Genomic DNA, 20716 nt, shown 5'->3' on the forward strand with positions numbered 1-20716 from the left:
TTGCATGCAGTTCTATTTACAAGTGTCCCTCAGAGAAGCTGAAATGGAAACATCTGATCCCATTCTCTCATTTTTATCAAGAGTGGAGGCCGTCAAATGAGATGGCAGTTTCCAAAGAACCATAAAGATTATTCAAAGGCTGCTTTCAGACTTGGAACTCTAGACTGTGTGGATGTTTGATATGACCCATGATGACCATTCTTATGCTCCTTGTTTTCTTCTTCTGAATGAGTTTCTGAGCAAACACTGAGGGACACAGGAAGACTGAACTCCTGACAGTCATGCCAGTAACATTTCTAAATGTGGTATGAAGGTCTTAAAGCACTGCTTAGTGTCATTCAGGAAATTTGTAGTGCAGCAGGGCAATCCAGCTCCAGTCTACAGCCAGCAACTGAAGACATTTGTCAGGTCTAACAAACATTTTTTTGACTTACACACCTTTCCCCCTGATTTCAAAAAATTATTTGCAGTCAAAAGCAGAAAGGGCATCTGCAGTCACTCATAGGATCTGGTCTCCTTGATGGCTATACAAGAGACGTCAGTTGACTTGTGGGCACAAATATAATTTCTGAATTGCATGTGTATATATCTATGTTATCATAGTCTTTCACTGTGAAAGCAGTAACTACTGTATGTGGTAAAATGATATACTGTTGTCCGCAAAATGTCTTTGGCAACAGGATGTTCACTAGCCTTGGAATTTTGCCTTGTATAAATATTTTTAATCTACTCCATGTAGGCATATTTTGGCTGCAAAATAAAGGGTTTTGGAGATTAATATATCCAGGCTAAGTTCTGCTTATACATCCTACATACATCAAGGTTTTATTGAACTCTGCATCTAGAAACTTTGTGTAGCAGCTGTTTTGGGGGCTTCCCCTCCGCCCCCCCTTTTTTTTTTGCCTGCTTTACTCAAAGGAGGATTATGACTATATCCTATTTTTATACTCTACAAATGTAGTAATTTAATCTACAGATATATTCTCATTCTTCAGATGTAACCTATATAAAGTATGTTCAAATTTATAGTCATTGCTTTTCCTGTAAAGAATATTATTGGCCTCTTTTCAAATGTCCACATTTTCCCAAGGAACGTCCAAATAGCTATTTATCAATGAATAATGAATATAACAATTATTTGACAGTATCAAGTACTTTTCAGCTGAGTATCTCAAAGCTTTTTCAACTATTTATTAATCCCCACTATGCCCTTGGGAGATATCTTTCACTAGTCTGTTTTATTGGCACAGCAACTGGGTCTCAAAGTTGCATGCCTTGTTTCAAGTCTGAGAGTCCATCAGTCACAAGCAAAAGCACAGCCTAGAGCTTCTGCTACACCACTGCTGTGTGGAAATGTATTGGGCTCTGTCACTTGTTAAAACTTCTGCCAGAGCAAGACGAAGTTTAAAGGAAGGCTGAGATGGTAATTCTGCCCAGGTGTACTTTACCAACTCTTTTCCAAAACCTGCTACTATCAGGGAAAAATATACATAAGTATATGCATATATATATACATATATGTGTATATATATATTATATATATATATCTCATGTAAGCATTCAGCAAAGTTCTGCATGTTATATTTCCGTTGCTCCAAGTGTGTGATGCTGGTTTTCCTCAACTGTCAATCACATTGTGGAGAAGGTGACAAGTAAAGAGGGGGTCCCCATACATCTCAGCCCTTGATACCCCACTGACAGCCCTAAAGAGGGGTTCAGTAGAGGAAAACAAAATTAAAAGTTTTTTAGGCTGGGGGGGGAGTGACATACTGGAGAGGGGGTGTTTGTCTAATTCAAATATCAACAGTTCTACTGTGAATACAGGAATGGCTTTCAGATGGACCACGGACATTCACATCTTTGTCCAATTTCTGCCTCAATCTGGATGTGATAAAATGCCTGCAAATGCCAATTCAGAATACAGTTTAGCAGCTGCCCAAAGCGCCTTTAGTTTAAGTCAAACCCCATTTTAGCAAGAAATGTGTTTCCAACTTCTTACAGAACTGGAAGTTGTTGCTTGCACCAGTTGTATGTTTTTCTTCATGTGGTACTGTATACATTTCATGTGTAATACAAGTTACATTAATTGAAAGAGACTGTGAGATGTTTTATTTATGCTCACTACCACCTGATTTTTTTCAGCACTTTGCTGGAACAATTAGTCTAGTATTCCTGTAAACTTATATCTCATTACAGAGGGCCAGACTATCCCCCTACAACACAGACATGCATATTACCTCTGTAACTGGAAATGAAAGGCTGACACCGGCCCCAGCCCCTGAACCTTGCAGGCCAGATCAATGGCCTTTGCGATGCGTGAGTGTGAGAATGCAGGGTTGGAGGCGTGGAGGCTATTCCTCCTCCATCCCATTCTCCTGCCCCAGAAATCAGTGGAGAAGTGAAAGAAACTCTACCATGCATTCAAAAACCGTTTGGCAGAGATCAGAAGAGATGGGGAAGTAGCAGTGGTGACTAGATGCAGATTTCTAGAAATGCAGTTCAATGCAGCAGACGGAATATGGAAGAGTCATTCAAATGGCACTGGTTGGAAAAGTAATGGGGACCTTTATGTTAAGTATGAGGATGTTGCCTTTCAGAGAGCTGAGATGGAACCTGTTCTCAGTTTGCCATTGCCATCATGCTGTTGTGAATTATTCAAAGGCTGTTAATGGCTACTGCCCCTTGATCTAATGTATCCTGGGAAAAGGATCAAGTAATACCCAAGTTACACCGAAGAATCAGAGGTAGTGGTTACACTGTTTCTGGAATGTCCAGTGAGAGGAGATAGGCAAATCATGAACAGTTGTACTGAATTGCTCATCGGTGCTGCAGGGGAAACTACTATTTTTTTCTTCTTTTTCTTCTTCTATTCTGCCTTAATGTCAAAAACAACTCCTAGCTTTTCCCCCTCCAAAACATATTACAGACAGGAAAACTGGATCATATGCTGTTTCTATTCTCCCTCTTAAGTGGAGAAATAAGCTCAATTCTTTCAACTTTTCTTCAGAAACCACATATATTAAATTTTCTATCACTCTGTTTACCTTGTTCCATCACCAGCATACCCGTGTCTTCCTTGAAACCTAGAACTTGTCACACTTTATCCATCACTTCTTTATCTGAGACCTCACCATTTCCAAGTAAATTACCTACCAGATCTTATATAAGACTTTCTCTTTAATTTCTCCCAGAGTGAGACTTGCAAAAGCATCAGGTTGTTGACTACTAAGGAGCAAGAGATTTCACCTAACCAGAGTTATCTTCTTCTGTACTTCTGTGATGCAGAATTATGGGGTTTCTCTGAATTTTGGACCCTACAACAGTCTTGCAGGTATACTGATTCTCAGGTTCAAACCAGCTGTTTGTTTATGGGCCAGAGAAATATTATCTCCCCTTAAGGAATGTTTTGAAAATTTTCCCATTCCCCAGAGACTCCCCCTTCTCTTCCTGCATGGTTTCCCACAAGAGAGGAATGATCTGGCCCGTGAAATGGATGCTATTTTATGAATAGTTAGCCTCATGTGTTTACGATGTGTTAATGATAGTAAAGCATAGGAAGTCTTTAACCTAATGCTATTGCAGACTGAGCCACTGTATACATAGAGATTTTTTTCTACTTGCCACTGTTTTTTTAAAAAGCATTTTTCTCTATAAGTCATTGCTACCTTAACTTCACCATCAGTAAGAGCAAACTACAGGCCTCTCCAACAGACATGGACTGTTTCCAAACACAGAGACCTGTCTCCAGCAAAAATAATTTTCAAATTTTGCCACAGAATAGCTTCTCTTCCCAAAAGAGAGTTTATAACAATATCATATAACCTCATGTGACCACTGTTGGGTTTTTAATGATGGCCACCATTATACAATGGAGACAAGAAAAGTGGTGGTGGTAGTTTTTCTCCTTGATCTCCATGTCACTCTTCCTACCCACCTCTGTTTTACCACCAGAGACCAAGAAACTAAGGCCCTCACACTTCCATGTTGGGCTAATCTGAACTGAAAATCCTTGGTCTTGCCTCACAGGCCTTTCTGGTAACATTCCTCCTAAGCTTGACCTCACTTACTGCACCCTTCAGGATGTTATAACATTTGATCTACCATAGTTTTATTTATTATGTGACAGTGCTGGCTTTGCTCCTTTGGCTGCACAGGATACACATTTTGCATCCCAGGAGTCACTAGGGATCGTGTGAATGTCCCAGTAATGAAGGATGTAAAAAGTCCAAGATTTAAGTACAAAAACAGGAATTAAACTCTTAAGAGCCTGTTTTATACTTAGAATCCTCCAGCTAACGTACCAGTGCGCCTGGCTAGACTCTAGTAATAAAATGTTCTTGTATTTTGTTCAACAAGAAAGATTCAGAATAACACTGTCTTTCTGGATATACGTGTGTAATTGAGTAGAGCATATTTCTGTGGTTTAAGTAGTCATGTTTGACATGATCTGTAATAATTAGCAAAGCCTCATTGACCTATAGCACTCTTAGCTGAAAAACAGAGTCTGTGAATTGCTCCTTGAGGAAAATTCACCCTTAATGTAATTCCATTAACTTAATACCCTTGAGATTTATACTGATATCTACCACTATCATCAAAGAATTTGGCTAATTAAACTGGGGAATAAAAATTACCCTTTTCCAACTTTTAAAATTCCACCCAGGCCAGAAGGGAAATCCCCTGTGGTTTTTATTGTCCCTTCCCATAAGGATAAACAGCCTTCTCTTAGAGCTCTTGTCTTTACCCACTGTGACAGTTAAATGGACACTGCTGGGTTGAAAGTAATGCTCCTAATATTGACTCTTATTTGCACTAGTATAAATCATTAGTATCTCCACTGTAGCAAAAAAATTACCATGGGGAAAAAAAAAAAAAAGAAAAAAAAAGTATAGGTGGGAAGCAAAACAGACCTTCATATTTACAGTAAATGAAACAGTACTATCTATAGCATATATATATCTATATAGCCTGTCAGACTCACAGAACTGTACTTGTTCTTCAAATTCAATTTACTTATCAGTCTTCATGATGTTAGCTCATTGTTTCTGTAAACTTACAGAGTTTATATGCTTCAATTGTATTTTGTTTTCACCACATATGATAAAAACTACTTTCCAATAGTCTTATAGGATAATTAAAAATGTTCTTGTAAACAGTAATAATAGGTAAGTCTTCTATTAGACCAAACAGTAGAATATCACTACATGTTCCAGTCCCAAATAACATATAAGTGTCAAAATCAGAGGAGCATATGTGAAATATTAGAAATTTCTTGTGTACCGCCTCAGTAACATTTTTATTCTATAAACTAACTAAGATAAATTTGAGGTTTCCCTTTCATGGACAAATACTTCTACTTAAAATAATTATAAAACTCAACACCATATTTTGGAAACAGAAATATCAAAAAGTTCCTCAGAAAAGGAAATTCATGTTAAAAAGTTGTTCAGTCATAGTCAAAATATTGTTTTGAAAGTTTCAGAATTAAGTAATTCTTGGAAGACCATTCTCAAAAGCTCCATAGCTAGGGTTTCCTCATTGTCCAGCAACACTAAGACTATGAAGGGTCAGGACCTGTGGAGGCTGGGGCCACCCTATTAACATGAAACCAAATAAGCAATTTCTGGTCCAATAACAACCTGTGAGTGGGGTGGCAGGAACATGGTAGACTTTCAGCAGGACGCTGTTTGTATTTCATCAAAACTTCATCACAGCTGACACATTCCTACAAATACTTCTGTTTCCCCAAACTGGCAGTTTCCAACAAAAGAAGTTTTTGATCACTGGCTCCCAACCAACCTTATTCTGAAGTGCTCTGTGCAACCTGGTCCATAAACAGTAACAGGTTATTTCCAGCAGTTTACACCTGACTGGCACATACTCAGCTCTATTTCACTATCCAAACTATTCCTCCAGGCACTTTTGTTTACACACATATCCTTTGGATAAGAGCATAATTTAGTCTCACTAAGAAAATATATCAGTGGTCACTGATCAATGTAATATACTTTAGAGACTAAACCAGATTAAAGTGAGCCTATTAATACCAGAAAATACCAATCAATATTTGAACTGTTTATCTATATATATGCTAAAAGTGCATTAGCAAAATAGCAGCCTATATACAAAGCAGCCCATTGTACCCATGTTGGTCCATTTTTCTTCAATCTACAGCTGTGCACGTAGCCCCACTGGTTGTAAAATGCCAAAACACTGCTCCTGACAGATCACACCTGCTTCAAATAACACGTCTCACCCCACACTAATCTGAAGCTATAGGCTGGTTTTAATGATTTAAAAATGCTGGTATTAACTCTTAATGCTCAACTGGTTTTATGGAAGCAGCGGAGTCCATTTTGTCTAGTTTTAATACAATCCCAGTAAAACAGCTGGGAAATTGCAGTGCCAGGGAAACGACATTCAAATCCACTATTTCCCCTATTGTAATAATAATCAGCTTGACAAAGTCAGATAGTAAAGCAGATTGTAGCACTTTGGGGCTTTTTATACATATATTTAATTATATTGTTAAGTTCCCCATTTGAAAGCAATTAAAAAAATACTTTCAGTTCAGGATTATAAAACTACCTACTTCTGATTTCAGCCTGACATTTTTATTGGTAATCTGAGTTATAACATGCTCAGGTTCATTCCTCATTGATTGGTTGCTGAGATTTCTGCCAGAGTTTTATAGCTTTATGGGAAAGTACAGTATTTAAAACTCCTTTAAATTCATGGGCTACTCCTGCTTCTGAAAAAGCTTCTCTTGACTTCTCAAAAATGCATAACAAAAGCCCATGTTTACTTAAAAACATCTGCTGCATCCTTTTTGGTGTAACATTAAAAAGTGGCTTGATGTTTTCCATGCTTTCCCTTTACCCTTGTGTCAAACTGCAAGAAAATACAATTTCTTACCAAACCGGGCTTCCCTTTTTCCCAACACAGCTGGTGGAGCTGCATGGTGGAACGGGGTACAAAATGGGCATCCCAAGGGAAGTGGTCACTTACCACATACACCATATATTACAGTCCTGTAGGACTTTGGCCTAGCTAAGAGCTGCAACTTGACGAGGACAGGAAGTAAGCAAACACTGGGCAGGAGATCTCATTGCCTGGGCCTGTTGTTGGCTTCCCAGCTGAGAACAAAAAGGATCTGAAAAACACCAGCAAAATCATAGAAATCAGAAGGTTTCTTTTTGCAGGTCATACAGGGAAACTCAGATCAGATTCTGGTAATGAGCTGCTTTTTACAGTAGAATCAGAGGCAAAAATATACATAGAAATGGCTCGATGTTTGTTATGCTTATTGTACTGTGATATTTCAGTTCTTCAGTTATTCTGTCCTGAAACATTTATGACTTATTTTTTCATTATTCAGCTTGTAGCCAGCTCCCTCTGTCTTGCTGGAGGCACAGATCAGCAAGATTGGAGGGGAAGGAGGATGAAGGATTACTGACACACCTCACCTGGGATGGGATGGTGGCCACAGGCTCTGGTGTCCAAGGAGCTCCCTGTGCTATACCCTGCTTGTCAAGCCTCCCTCAGCATCTGTAACGGCTCCCATCAAAAGTTTGAAACTATGGTAGGCAAAGGTTTTGCTTGAGACAGCACAGCCTATATCAGAGGATGCCCAAATAATGTTAAAGTCGTAATATCCTCGCTGAGACCATCTCAGTGTCATACGCTTGGCTCCATTTCTGGTAAACACATGAATGGATACTGATGATAAACATTGCTGCAGTTTTGTAGATGCTGAGCTGCTCTCAAAAAAATTAGGAGTCTCACACTGAACTTTCAAAACATGCTTTTGCTGTCTGTTAGCCCAAGACTGCTACTTCACACTCACCCACATTGATGCAGGCTAAACCTCAGCAGTGAATTTATGCCATGTAAATACAAGCTTGCTTTTCCAGAACCCTTTCTAAGAAAGCAATGCTTTGGAGCTAAATCTCTCTCAAACTTAACACTGTACTTACTGAAGGAACACAGGGAGTATGAAAGCATAACAGTAAGAAGCTGTTTATACCCTTTAATATTATAACTCAGCTTTTGTCATAAATCTCTCTCCTTGATTGCACATACCTCCAGCATGAACTCATGCTCCTTTTGATTTTCCTCTTTATTACCCTTAGCCAACTGAGTGATGTGTGAGTTCCTGTCATGGTGCTGACTCTATTACAAAGTGCAAAGGTAATTTACATCATGGGGCTGGCAGGGCAACCAATAGCACCATGCCTAGGAGGCATGCAGTTCCAACAAGCCTCTCTCTTTTATGGATGATAGAGGGCAATATTTTTTAAAAAAACAAACTATAAATTTCTGTGCATGTTCAGAGGCAAGTCCTTGAGGTGGGAAAGCAGATTTACACGCAGCATCATGATGAGTCAGAATCTTCTTTTTCCACTGAAGAGCCCCAAGAGCAGAGCCTGAGCCCCCACCTCCCTGCCGAAATTCCTCTGGCTCATCGTGGGGGAATCAGAGAAGTGGGGGAGCAGAAAATTCATGTTTCTTTGCTGAGGAGGTTCACTGTAAGCCAAGACTCCCTGGAGTCAGAGCTGCAGTTTTCACACAGCTCTATAGCCTGACCTATTTGGAAATAGTCATTCAGTTTGGATATAAACAAACCCTCACTCTATCTGAGTTCAGGCAGGGGCAAAAGCCCTCCCAGGAGCACAGCCTGAGTGAATGGGGTCAGTCTTTAGAGAGCTGGGAGGAAGCAAATCCTTTCCAGGTGGCCCTTGGTGGTACTTACAACACTGATGGAAGCAACTAATTTTGGAGGCCAGTCACCCTACACTGTCTTTATAATCATTAAAGAGAGAGAGACACCTCAAAAAGTGGTTCAGAGAAGCCTAGTTAGGCTCTTGGTGTGATCTGCGCTCTAAAGATGACTCGCCCTTTCCAGTGGTATATAACCTGTACTCCTACCTGAGATAAGAGCCCACAGTTAGCCTGGATGAATGCACCCACCTGTTGCTCGTGTGACTCTAGAACCAGAAATGCACAAACCTGTTTGTGGCTGGGGAGAGAGGCATAGCAACATCACCCCTCCTCTCTGACAAAGCTCTCCACCTGATGCTAACATTTGCAATCAAATATGCTATTGCTCTCTTTACACAGAGTAATGGGAAGGGAGAAATCTTCCTCGTCTTCACACACATTGCACATATGTACATTTAGACAGTGACGGTCTCATTTTACTTTTAAAGAGGTTCAGCAACGTGACAAACAGCAATGATCCATGGGAGCCCTCGTGTTCCTTCTGCACCACATAATGAAAAGGACTTTCTTGATCTTCCTCAGTGGGAATTCAGAAATATTCACTGTTTAGTGATAGTCCTTGTTAGCATTCTTTCTCTGGTGTTCAGCAGCATTTTTAATGTTAGAAATGTGTTTGTAAGATATGATGAGGTTTGATAGATACCAAATTTGCATCCATCTGATCAAAGCTATTCAAAGCAATCAGAGGTATCAGAGCTCGTATTTCAATTATACAGGAGTTAAGTATCCAGGTAACTTTGGGAAATGAATTTCAGCAGCTGGCAATCTCTAATTTTGATGCTTATTTAACTTCAGAAGAACTGCTTTCTGTAAATTGTGATGGTGGTTATGGATCTTCACTCACTTGCACATGGATGTGTTACACAGCTTTGCCAGCTACATTTTCTGATAGCTTGCACTATACGCTCCAGATGATTCAATATAAAGTTTCTTCTCCTGGCTTTTAGTGCACAGTTTAATTCAAGTCCTTTCATAAAGGGGTTTAGCGTAAGCCAGGGATATTAGGATTATGGACCAGTCCATAAAAGCATAACTTTTCAACCACCTCCCTTAGCAGAAATGGAAAAGAATTATGCTCTGCATAACCTTAAGAGAGTCTCAGCATTAGTACAAAAGGTACCGATGTAGCCTCTGTAAATAATCTCACACCAAACATTTCTACGGAACTTTTTTTTTTTTTTTTTTTTTTTTTTTTGAGCAGTAGCTTAATTCCAAAGCCATATAAATCTACCTTGTTTGTAAAACTACTGTAGGGCAATACAACACAGGCCAAATCTTCATTCCACTGACATCCATGAGACCAATAGCAGCAGAAGAAAGCAACTCTCCCATATGTTTATTATACAGTATTTTATCCGGCTGTCATGCTCCACTGGCTTTTCACTGAGCTGAAGTCTGACCTTCAGCTTAGTACGTATATGCAGGGCAAAGTGACTGTGTGTAGATTGCTTTATTTACCAGCAATCCCTGGGTGTTGCATTATCTCCCCCTGGGGCATGTTCTACATCTGCTTTAAGGGTGTGTTTACACTGGAGTGAGTGTAGTTTGAGCAGACATTCCTCAGCAAGCTTTTTAAGGAATATCTGAGTACTCCTTGCAGCACAGCTGTGATAGCATGGACTTTAGCACAGGCTGGCTACCCCCATATTTACTCAGTTTTGGGGCTAGACTGAGCCCAAAACTGCTGACCAGAACACTCTCCAAAATCCAGGAGACTCAAAGACTTTGTAGATCCATCCATGCTCTGGTTCCCTGATACTGTGCAAAGCACAACCCGGTGAGATTGCAGAAACCAGAGCAATGCCCGACCAGCACATCCAGCATCCCACTGTCATCAGACACCGTGCACTAAACATATTTATTAAATATATCATGCCTTAGACAGCTAGGAGAAAAATGTATAAACACACTTATCCCTAGGCTGCCTGGACTAAGACAATGATCTGTTTGCCTTCAGCAATGAGGCCAGTCTGAACCCTTAAATGTGGTTTTTGGGAACATTGTAATGGTAAAGTACCAAAAGATCATACTTTAAAAATGTGTAGCTCAGCACGTATATCTAATGATCTAATACTCTAATACTCTACTACCAATATCTATATCTAATACTCAGCATGTATATGTAATTGATCAAGTTATGGTTGCTTTAACTGTTGTGCGTTTACCTGTACTCCCTTGGCACCTGCTGTATCCCTCAATTAACATGGGCCGGCAGAGCAAAGCGAATGAAGCCAAACTTAGATGCTAAGTTGACAGGAGGAAGGAGTGCAAGAACACTTCTCTGCATTGTGCTTCTGCTTTCCTCTTTCTTGTCATTGCTGTTCTGGTAAAATTACATTTTGTGCCCTCCTCTTCATAATCCATCCATCTCTGTATTTGATCAGTGTCTGTTAAGTCACTGAACTGTGACTGTGAATGAATCTGTGACTTACAGATTGCATAATTTTATCTGTCTTTCTTATCCATGGTTAAGTAACCATAGGAAGGATGAGCATTTTCTTTATGTGATAAGTTCTCCCTTTTCTCCTACAACTTTCTCGAAGGCCCAGCCAGGCCTCCCAGGTCGTCTTAATTGTTGTAGAAGACCTATTTGAAGTGATGTTGGTTATTCTGAGAAAAACTGCAATCAGTGCTATCATGATCCTGTAAACACAGAATTGAATTTGGACCTGAGACATCTGGGATTTATTCCCATGTCTGATACTGGTTTATTGGGTGGTGGTGAACAAGTTGTTTTACTTCTGAATGCCTCAGTTTCTTCATCAGGGAAAAAGGAATACCATTCACTTCCCCTTTAAGTCTTTTGAGATCCATTAATGAGCAAAGATATCCAGAGAAGCAAAGTTTTTCAAGTGACTATATTTAATGTAATTATATTTTTTTCAGCAAGTCCACTTGTGTTCAAGAGCTGCTATACTGCTGGAAATTAAAATAGGTTGGGGTCAAATGTTTGTACAGATATTACAAATGTGAGTATTCATATTTTTCAAAGTTTATGTCTCCATTTTCCTAACAATGTTAGAATTTGTATCTGAATTCTTATCTGAATTCACTGTGCAACCCTTTAATAACTATTTGAATTATTGACAGTGAAGCTTGCACAGAAGACAATTCTGGCTATACATTTAATACGCCAAATTACTTTTTAAATGTATCATAATAACTCCAAACTGTAAGCAGCATATTGCTATAACTGGCTATTTATTACATCCACAGTAGAAAAGGAAAGCAAGTCTCTATTACTTTTTTGTTCATATAGATGTTCCTATAAACCAGATAGTTAAGTGATGTATTTATTTTGGTAGCAAGCCAAGCAGAAATATTTAAATCCTACTTTTGGAAGCAAGAATTATCTAATCACTCACTGGCTTTTATAATAAAACATTTATCATGGAACATTAATCCATTAGTACTTATTTTCCATCCCATCCTTTCACTAGCACCTTGCTTTGAACAAGGTTGAGTTTGGCTGTGATTTTTCCTTTTATCATATATCATAGTTACATGATGGGACACACCAACACTGAATTCTGAAAAAAAAACCTTGCACTTTGGTTGAACTTGGCACCCAGATGTTCTGCTTGTGCTTCCACTGCTAACAAAATAGTGCATGTGTGAGTTCTGAAATTAGTCTTTCATCGTTATGTACCAGGGCTTCATGGTTGCAAGGAGGCATGTGGAAACAGCTAAGAATAATTACCTGTTAAAGAAAAACTAGTGTTTAACTAGCTTTGTTTTTTCATGGCTTTAATTTGCATAGCACATCAGCAAACTGCCACGCTTAAGCTCTCTGGCATTAAAGTCAAAAATGAAACACTTCAGAGGGATTTCTGCTTTGTTTTGTTTTGTTTTGCCAAATTAGAGATTAAAGGTAACCCCTGACTAAAAAGTGCAGTCCCTGACTCTGTGATGCCACATCACCTATGGTGTCAAGTAACTGATCAAAGGTTTGACTTCCTCAGGCTCTTGCTGGACCCAGATTTGCAAAGCCACAGCTCAAGCCAATGTCAGTTGAGGATCAGAGGGTAACATGTCCTCCTATGGTGCAAAACCTACAAGAGGAAGGGGAGCACTCAGGGAATTCCACAGTCTCACTGCATTTTCTTCAGCTTCCTCTGAAATTAAAAAAAAAAAAAAAAAAAAAAAAAAAAAAAAAAGGCCAAGCAAACAGAGAAAAGGTCCTTAAGGAACCAAAACTTCCCACAGGACATCTGTGTAACTGAGAAGTCTCAGCTGATCTAGGGTTCTTGTGTGCTGCTCTGCCCAGTAGCAGTTGCATGTCCTGGTTGGTATGCTTGGAGACATTGTCACAGCTGGATCTGTCCTTCGTCCTCTGCTGTGTGCTGGGACTGGGAGCAGGGGCTCAGGCTGCAAGTCTGTGACTTTGGGTCCCAGGTGAAAAGCAACCCTTCACACATCCCAAACGCTGCAAAAGACCAATGACATGTTCCTCCAAATGGGGTCCTGCAGCCCAGTGTCAAAGAGAGGTTGGTACATTTGTTTTCCATTTCTGTGCAGACTTCTCTGAGCCAAATAAACATCCCTTTTGTAACATATATTACAGAAGGTATGAAACATCAGAGCCAAATCCTGCAAACTTGGGGTGTAACATTTGCTGCTAGAGTAGAACCTTTGTAATCCATAGGTGTAATAAATACAATGTTCATTTTGTACAGAACAAGAGCCAAAGTGTTATTAATTTTAAAACTGGAAAAGCCTGATTTATCCCACCTCTTTTTTACAGATTTAATTGAACTGCTTCTGTCAAGTGCCTGCTCAGGTAGACTGCAGCTCAGGAATTTTGGTGACTTTAGTCACTGCAGTGACTGGTGAGGCTAGGGTAAGGCTAATAAAATGCATGCAAAGACAAAACTGACCACTAAAGCAAATTACTTCTGGGAAATAAAAGAGGAGATCATTTCAAAACCTATGTGTTGTTTCCATGCTCAAACATTTTTTCCCTGTTGCCTTTTAATAGATTGGTAATAGCTTAGTGGTCTTTGTGCGTTCACCAGAGGAAAGCCTCTATTGCTCCATTGGGTGCCTTACCTGGCAGAGAGCAGCTGGATGCAGAGACAGGAGTAGTCCTTTATATGTTTTAGATTTGATGCTTAATCAGAACTCTCCCATATGATTTTTGGGAGTGAAATACTTTCTGTCTTTTCCTGACTGTAGATTTTTAACCCTCAGACAATTATTCTGTATTGTACACATGCACTTCTTACAGAGCTTCTTAGGATGTCAGCAGAAATGTTATGTGCAAAGAAAGATGCAGTGCAGATGCAAATAAACAGAGCTATTCAGTAAGAAAAATCCCTTTAAAAATCAGTTTTAAAATTATTTGTACTGTCCAAACATTTAAAAGAAGACCACTATATGTTTGTTGTCCAAAAGGAACATAAAAAGTAGATTCCTTAACTTCACTGCATTTTCTTTAGTTATTTGACTAATTCCTTTCTACTAATTTATGTGAAGGTTTTATCTTTGTAAGATAGGCCACATATATGCACAAGACTGTATTACAATATTTTTAAAAATAATACTATTCTTTCAGATGACTTTTATTTTCAGTAGACTAATCTAATGTTTATACTTAGACACCCTTCCTAATTTCTCATGCATGTTTCACTTTTTTATTAGAATAGTTCTTAAGAATTTTTTAAACAAAAGTAATTTAAAGTTATATTAAAAAAATAATATGGATTGAAGATACAGACATTGCAGTCAATGGAAGAATACTATTTTATTTCTTCTCATTAGGAAATCATTAGCTGCATTCTGAGGAAGAAGTTATTAGCACAGGAATCTGAGGATTTCTTGTCACTGAAATAGTACTACCTCATCCTTTAATTACACTGAGCTGTCAGTGCAGGTGTGTTTAAGGGATCGGATCAGATAGAATTCCCTCAGCACCTACTGAGCCAAAGATTCATTCAGCACTTGTGTCAAAGCAGAGTACCATCAAGGCCACTCTAATTTTTGAAGCCAAAACTGTCCCAATGGACTGCTCCTGCAGCAATAAATAAGTAATAGAGAATCACATTCATATCACCTTCCCTATTCTGGAGTCAGATTTATCTGTGTAAATAATAAGTAATATAATAACATGGAGCATAATATAATATAACACAGTACAATAGAGTACAATGTAATATAATAATAAATAACTATAGAATTGTTGAGTTATGAAATTGAACACTGAATTTTCCACCATTTTTTGGTATTAGAGGATTATTAGGACAACTTCTTATGAGAGGATTTTCATACCTTCCTCTTCTGATCCATCCCTTCTCTCTGCGCTGATGGGGGACATTCCTACATGATACAACACTATGTCTCATCCAGTCTGGTAGGTTGCACAGTTGTCCTACAAGAGGGAGGTTTATATCTATACACTGGAGAAAGATACCTCTCCACCAAGTAGAAAGGTGAGATTTATGGCCACACAAGACAGGTCTTCTGCTAATTCTCTTATAACAGAGAAAATAAATTTTCTAGAATATACGAGCATACCCACAGTCCTCAGAGTTCTCTGAATTATAATTCAAATGCATATGTTCTACTATCCTTTGCACTGATTAATTAAATATTTAAAGAAAAGCTCTGCATGAGAAATTTTACAGCTAAACATGTTTGTGGAAAAAAAAAAAAAACAAACTTTTCATGTCTTCTGGTAGATAAGGTAGCTCTCTATCTTTTAGGTGTATTTTAGATACATTTTAATTCTGTGATTTCTCACCAACAAGAAAGTCAACTCTTTCAGTACTTATCCTTTGTTAGACTACATAGTATGGCCAAAATGGCAGAGAATGTTAAACACTTGTGACAGTAAATGCATGAAGACATTATAGGATTTCTTATATGGGGATTGTACTGGCACTGTTAAAAGAAAAAAAAAAGTCACTTAGAAAAAAAGCTGCATGGAAAAAAGAAACAATCAAAATTGTCTAAGTAACACTATCATATAATTAGATTGCTTGGCATAATTTAGTACATGAAATGTCCTCAGTTCTCATACTATTCTCTGTCTTGATTGAAGAAGGAACTAAAAGACCAGACTTTTTCCATTGCTAAATTTTCCATTGTGAAATTTGATGTATTCATGACTACAGAACCTCTGTTAATCAATAAATCACTTGACAACTTTGATTAATTAGCTAGTCAACAGCTCATAAGACAGTTCAGTCAGACCATCTGCATTTTCTTTTGTCCTATGTGATTTTTCAGTGAAGTAAAACATGGCTGTTCCCGTCCCCAGACTGTTTGCTTTAAATGTTCTATGGAAGAATTATGTATTATTTTTATTTGTACTTCAGTAGCAACTAACGGTCTCCTCTAAGTTCCAAGCTCAATTTGTGCTAGGTTTTATATGATCCCATTTAAACAGACAAGGCTGGGGGGAAAAAAGATGTCAATACTGCCCCACAAGCCTGGAGGCAAAGCCAATACCAGAGGTCAGATGCGTGGAGTTCTAACCCAGAGCCTCGCCAGTCACACTGCCTCTGCTGCGAGAAAATACAGAATGCTCTTGTCTAAGCAAACAGCATTGTTTTCAAAGACAATTTACCAGCATGAGCTTTCCTGTAAAAGGAATCATTTTATTAGCGTTCTGGGTGGGATGTCATCCTACAATGGGATGTCTCCCACAGAGCCATCTAACCTACCCTTACTTAAACTTTAGGTGCTGCACGCTACTGACCTTCCAAAGAAAGTCCCTTCAGCAGGGGAGATGGAGATGGTGGAGGCTGGTAGTAAGCAATGCAGAGGCACATGTGGTAGATGAGAGCATCTTTCCCTCTGGAGAAAAATAAGATTTGCATGTGTCTTAGTCAACACACAAAAAAATTATGACTGTGAACACGGCTGGGCTGTAAATTCAGTCATGTTGGTACCCTTTGGATATGTGTCACAGGAAATGGATCCTGTGTAATAAGACAAATATAAAATTAATCTAACTTCTCACCTTGATGTTCCTATTAAGTTTCATGCATATCTCTTCAAGAATGTATCAAGGAAATGTGGTATTTGCTACAACTCACATTTATTGTTTACTGTGCTGATGAGGGTTAGGCTCATCAGTTACTTAGTATTTCTTGCTCAACTTCAGATTTAATGTTCCCTCTGGCTTTGCTGACGCCTTTTCCAAACTCTCCTGACTGAGGGGGAGTTCATAACATCCCTTCTGCTCTCAAGCCCAACAGATGTCTTTGAGTCACCCCCAGCTGCCCATGCTTGGAGCTTGCATGGTTCCACAATCTCGGTACTGATCTTAAGACTGCACCTTGCAACCTTCTTCTGGTTTATTTAAACATGGAAGTTATTGTCTCTACTCTTATTTCCTCCCAGTGTTTCTAGTTCATTTATATACCTCCCACTATTTTCATCCCTGTTGCTTGTGATAAGCCCTCTCTGTGATTTTTGTCATTCCCCCTCACAAACTTTTGTTACAAAATAAGATAAGGAAAATATCAAATGTTGGGATTACCTACTAGTCAGAAGTTTCAGTATCTGCGACAATGATGCTGGTCTTTTCAATTTTGACACAAGTAGGTGTGAGTTTTCCTATCATTTGCCAGAACAAATATGAAATAAGGTGGAGACCAGGGTATCTTTCCCTGGGTCACATGTAGTAACAAGATTTAGTAGTCATTAACCAGAGCACCATTTGAGACTTGTATTTCAAACACATGATGGCTGAGTTTCCATCTCAAGCAGCCAACAAGCAAGCAAACAAGAAAACATTACCCACAATGCTTTAAATGTTTTATCTTAATGCTTTTTTTTTTTTTTTACTTGCTTCAGAAATAAAAAACAGAGGCCACTGAGCAATATATTGAAAAAAATTGAACCATACCAACCTTTGAAGAATCACATACAAAATAGTATTTAAACTAAAAAGTATGTGTGTTGTACTTTGGACCAGGTTGCCAGCTGATGTAAAACAGTTCAGCTCCTTTAATCATATGGGGCTATGCCAATTTACATCAGCTGAGGATCTGTCTAATAATAATACGTGAAGCAGGGCTTCACCACATACTGTACTGAATGTTGGAAAACATCCTGTACTTAAATGCATGCAGCTCTTTAACTCAGAGTATGAGACTGGCCACATTGTTTGACATAAGGGTTAGTTTTCAGATAGTGAAATTTCAGTTGCCAGGTGCCAGAGGCAATTTATCAGACACTCATAAAATAAAGATCAAAAAGCCCATCAGTCTCCCACTGCATCTGGGATCTAGGAAGGAACACTTACAGCCCCCTATCCTTTAAACAGCTCTCACTTAAAGAGCTCACTGTTTATAATAACAAGAAAAGGAGAAAGGGGTCAGGTCAAAACCAGCAGAACAGCAGGTGGTGTTATAAAGTTTTTTTTTTTTTTTTTTTTTTTTCCTCCGCAGTTAAAACTTTTGTGAAATAGCAGTTCAAATGTACTCATACAAACCTGTTTCACATTTTTAATTTGTATTTTTAGATAATTTTGGTTATTAGAATACAAGTCACAAATGACTTTAACTTTTTTCTCTTCTGTTTACTCCAATACATTACAAAAATAGTACCGAATGATTTCCTTTTATGCTTCCCTTTTGACTGCAAGCCCTTGTTACATGCTACTGAACTCACGTTTTAAATCCACAACCAAAATTCCTCCAAAGTTCAAAGGGTTTTCTGAGCAGTGTTGCTGTTCATAACCAGCTTAGCTGGAATGGTGCAAGACGAGAAGTTTGGACTCAGATCTGAAGTGTACTATTATTTAATATTTAATGAGGAATCACAGTCAGTCTTTGCTGAAGTCATGGTTGTGAACCTTGCCTTCTGAAAGGTTGCAATGACAAGGCCCTGGTTCTGCCCTCTGGTCTCCCTGGTAGAAGAAGGATCTCCCCACATCCAGGCAATGTGTCATGCTCTTGCCCATCTCTCATGACACCCATCCTCAGAGACAAAATAATCTATCTCCATGAGGTAAGAACTGGCCACACATGTTGAGAGTTGTCATCAAAAACTCACATAAGAACATCCCTCAGATGAGATGGAGATAAGGCATATTGCTATTCCAGAGGAGTTGGTGAGTGTACCATGAAAGCCTCATCTCTGGTCTGCAACTGACAGTGACAAGTCGATAAATTTGATCTATTAATATATAACATTACCACTGAGAACACTAGATCAAAGATCTCCACCAATGTACTAAACACATCCTGTGAAGAACTGAGTACATGCAGCTTTCAGAAATGTTAGCGTTGCATGGAATTGAACACACACACACTGCAGTAGAAGGAATGGAATTTCTCTTGATTTGATTAATTTAATTTAGGTATCTACCCAGGCTATAGCAAATAGTAAATAGTATATAGTAAATGGAAAGAAGAAAGTATCTAAATTAATATCCTGACCACAGTCCAACTCAGAAATTCTGCATCATCCTCTAGAGGTGTTTGCCTCCACCAGTCAGCCTCAAGAGCTCTAGCTCCAACATGATGCATCAAATTTATCCTTACTACACGCAATGTAAATGACCCTCCCTGATACAAACATGATCTTCTGTAGTCCATGCTGGTTTTTCATGAATTATTTCAGAAGTGTTCTCTATTGTTACCTCCACTGAATCTAGCTGTTTCTTTACCACTGCATTGATTAATAGCCAACTGTTGGGAACAGAAATGCCTCCCAGTTCACAAACACAGTGCTCATCATTTTTCAAAAATGTAAACGTTTGTCAACAGTTACTGCACAGAGGTATTAGAAATCCATGGGAAAGAAGTCGTGTGTCTTGGATGCAAAAGTAAAAATACTATTTGCTGGGGAATGGGGAATGTGACCTTTTTTAATTGTGACCACAATATTGTTACTACACACATCAACATCCATTGAGGCTAGTACCCCTTAATTTTCTGACTGCTATCAAGCTTCCCAAACACCTTGTCCAAGAAATCATTTTTCTACTCCAAAGCATGAGTCAGGTCTCCCATCTGCTTTGGACACCCATTCAAAAAAGCTTATTTGGCCTTAATCCCAGTCACTGAATTCTGTGTGGTATCCAGTACAGTGTATGCATTATTTTGAAATGCTGTAATATTGACTATGTTATCTTTGCTTTATAACTGTGATCCCATAGAGCTTTCCTTTGTATTTCCAGCATTCATTTCCCAGGCAGTTTTATAAAAATGTAATGAGGTGCTATTATTAAAGCCTATTAACTTATACAGGCTTGTTTCCTGATGAGAATTCAATTTTATTTTCCTTAAGCAGCAGGCCAGATTGCAATCAAGTAGTTTCTCCAGTGAGTATCCCAACAAATTCATCACCCAATTTCTTAGAGTGAGATAATGCCACAGTAGACACAAGGACAAAACTTTCCTTTTTCGAAGTTCCAAGAGTGACATATTTACTCTTTTCATAATAATTGGCCATAGAAAGGTAATTTTTTTCCTTCATTCCATTGTTTCTTGTCTTCTCTCTCTCTCTCTCTCTCTTTTTTTTTTTCCCCCCCTAATTTTACTCCCAGAAATAATGCTGAGATATTTATGGATAGTGCTGAGCTCATGGGTTTTGATTAAGATTTCTATATGACTGAACAATATCTTTAATTCATCTCTTCTAGCAGGACTAGCATTAGGCTTGTGCAGCATGTATAGGCACAAGACCACACAAAAGAGGAGGCTTTGCATTCCAGGTCACCATCTCCAGAGGCCGGCGCAGAGCAAGGGTTGCCAAATTGGTTAGATGGGCCCCAGCTTCACCCTGCAGCTGTCAAAGCCCTCCCACGCACTGACAAAGTGAGATTTTCCCACCCTTCTCTGAACTCCAGAGATGTGCTGAGCATGGAAACGTGCCCGAAGCACCAAGGTGTTAGGCATTTTTGCTAAAAAGGGCTGGAGGAGGAGAAAGGCCTTGCAATGAAAGTACAAGGTTGTCTGGCTTCACTTTCAAGTCCTGT

The 20716-nt window shown here is 38.8% G+C and overlaps 1 long non-coding RNA gene across 1 annotated transcript; it reads left to right on the forward strand.

Annotated features, from left to right (window-relative positions):
* Nucleotides 1-2352: 2352 nt before the first annotated feature.
* LOC121068266 lies at nt 2353-13688 on the forward strand. The gene is made up of 5 exons (XR_005818766.1): nt 2353-2553; nt 3192-3331; nt 7379-7582; nt 11668-11750; nt 13526-13688. It is a non-coding gene; the product is annotated as an uncharacterized LOC121068266 (long non-coding RNA).
* Nucleotides 13689-20716: the final 7028 nt, after the last annotated feature.

Source organism: Cygnus olor, chromosome 3, assembly GCF_009769625.2.
Source record: "Cygnus olor isolate bCygOlo1 chromosome 3, bCygOlo1.pri.v2, whole genome shotgun sequence".
NCBI lineage: Eukaryota > Metazoa > Chordata > Aves > Anseriformes > Anatidae > Cygnus > Cygnus olor.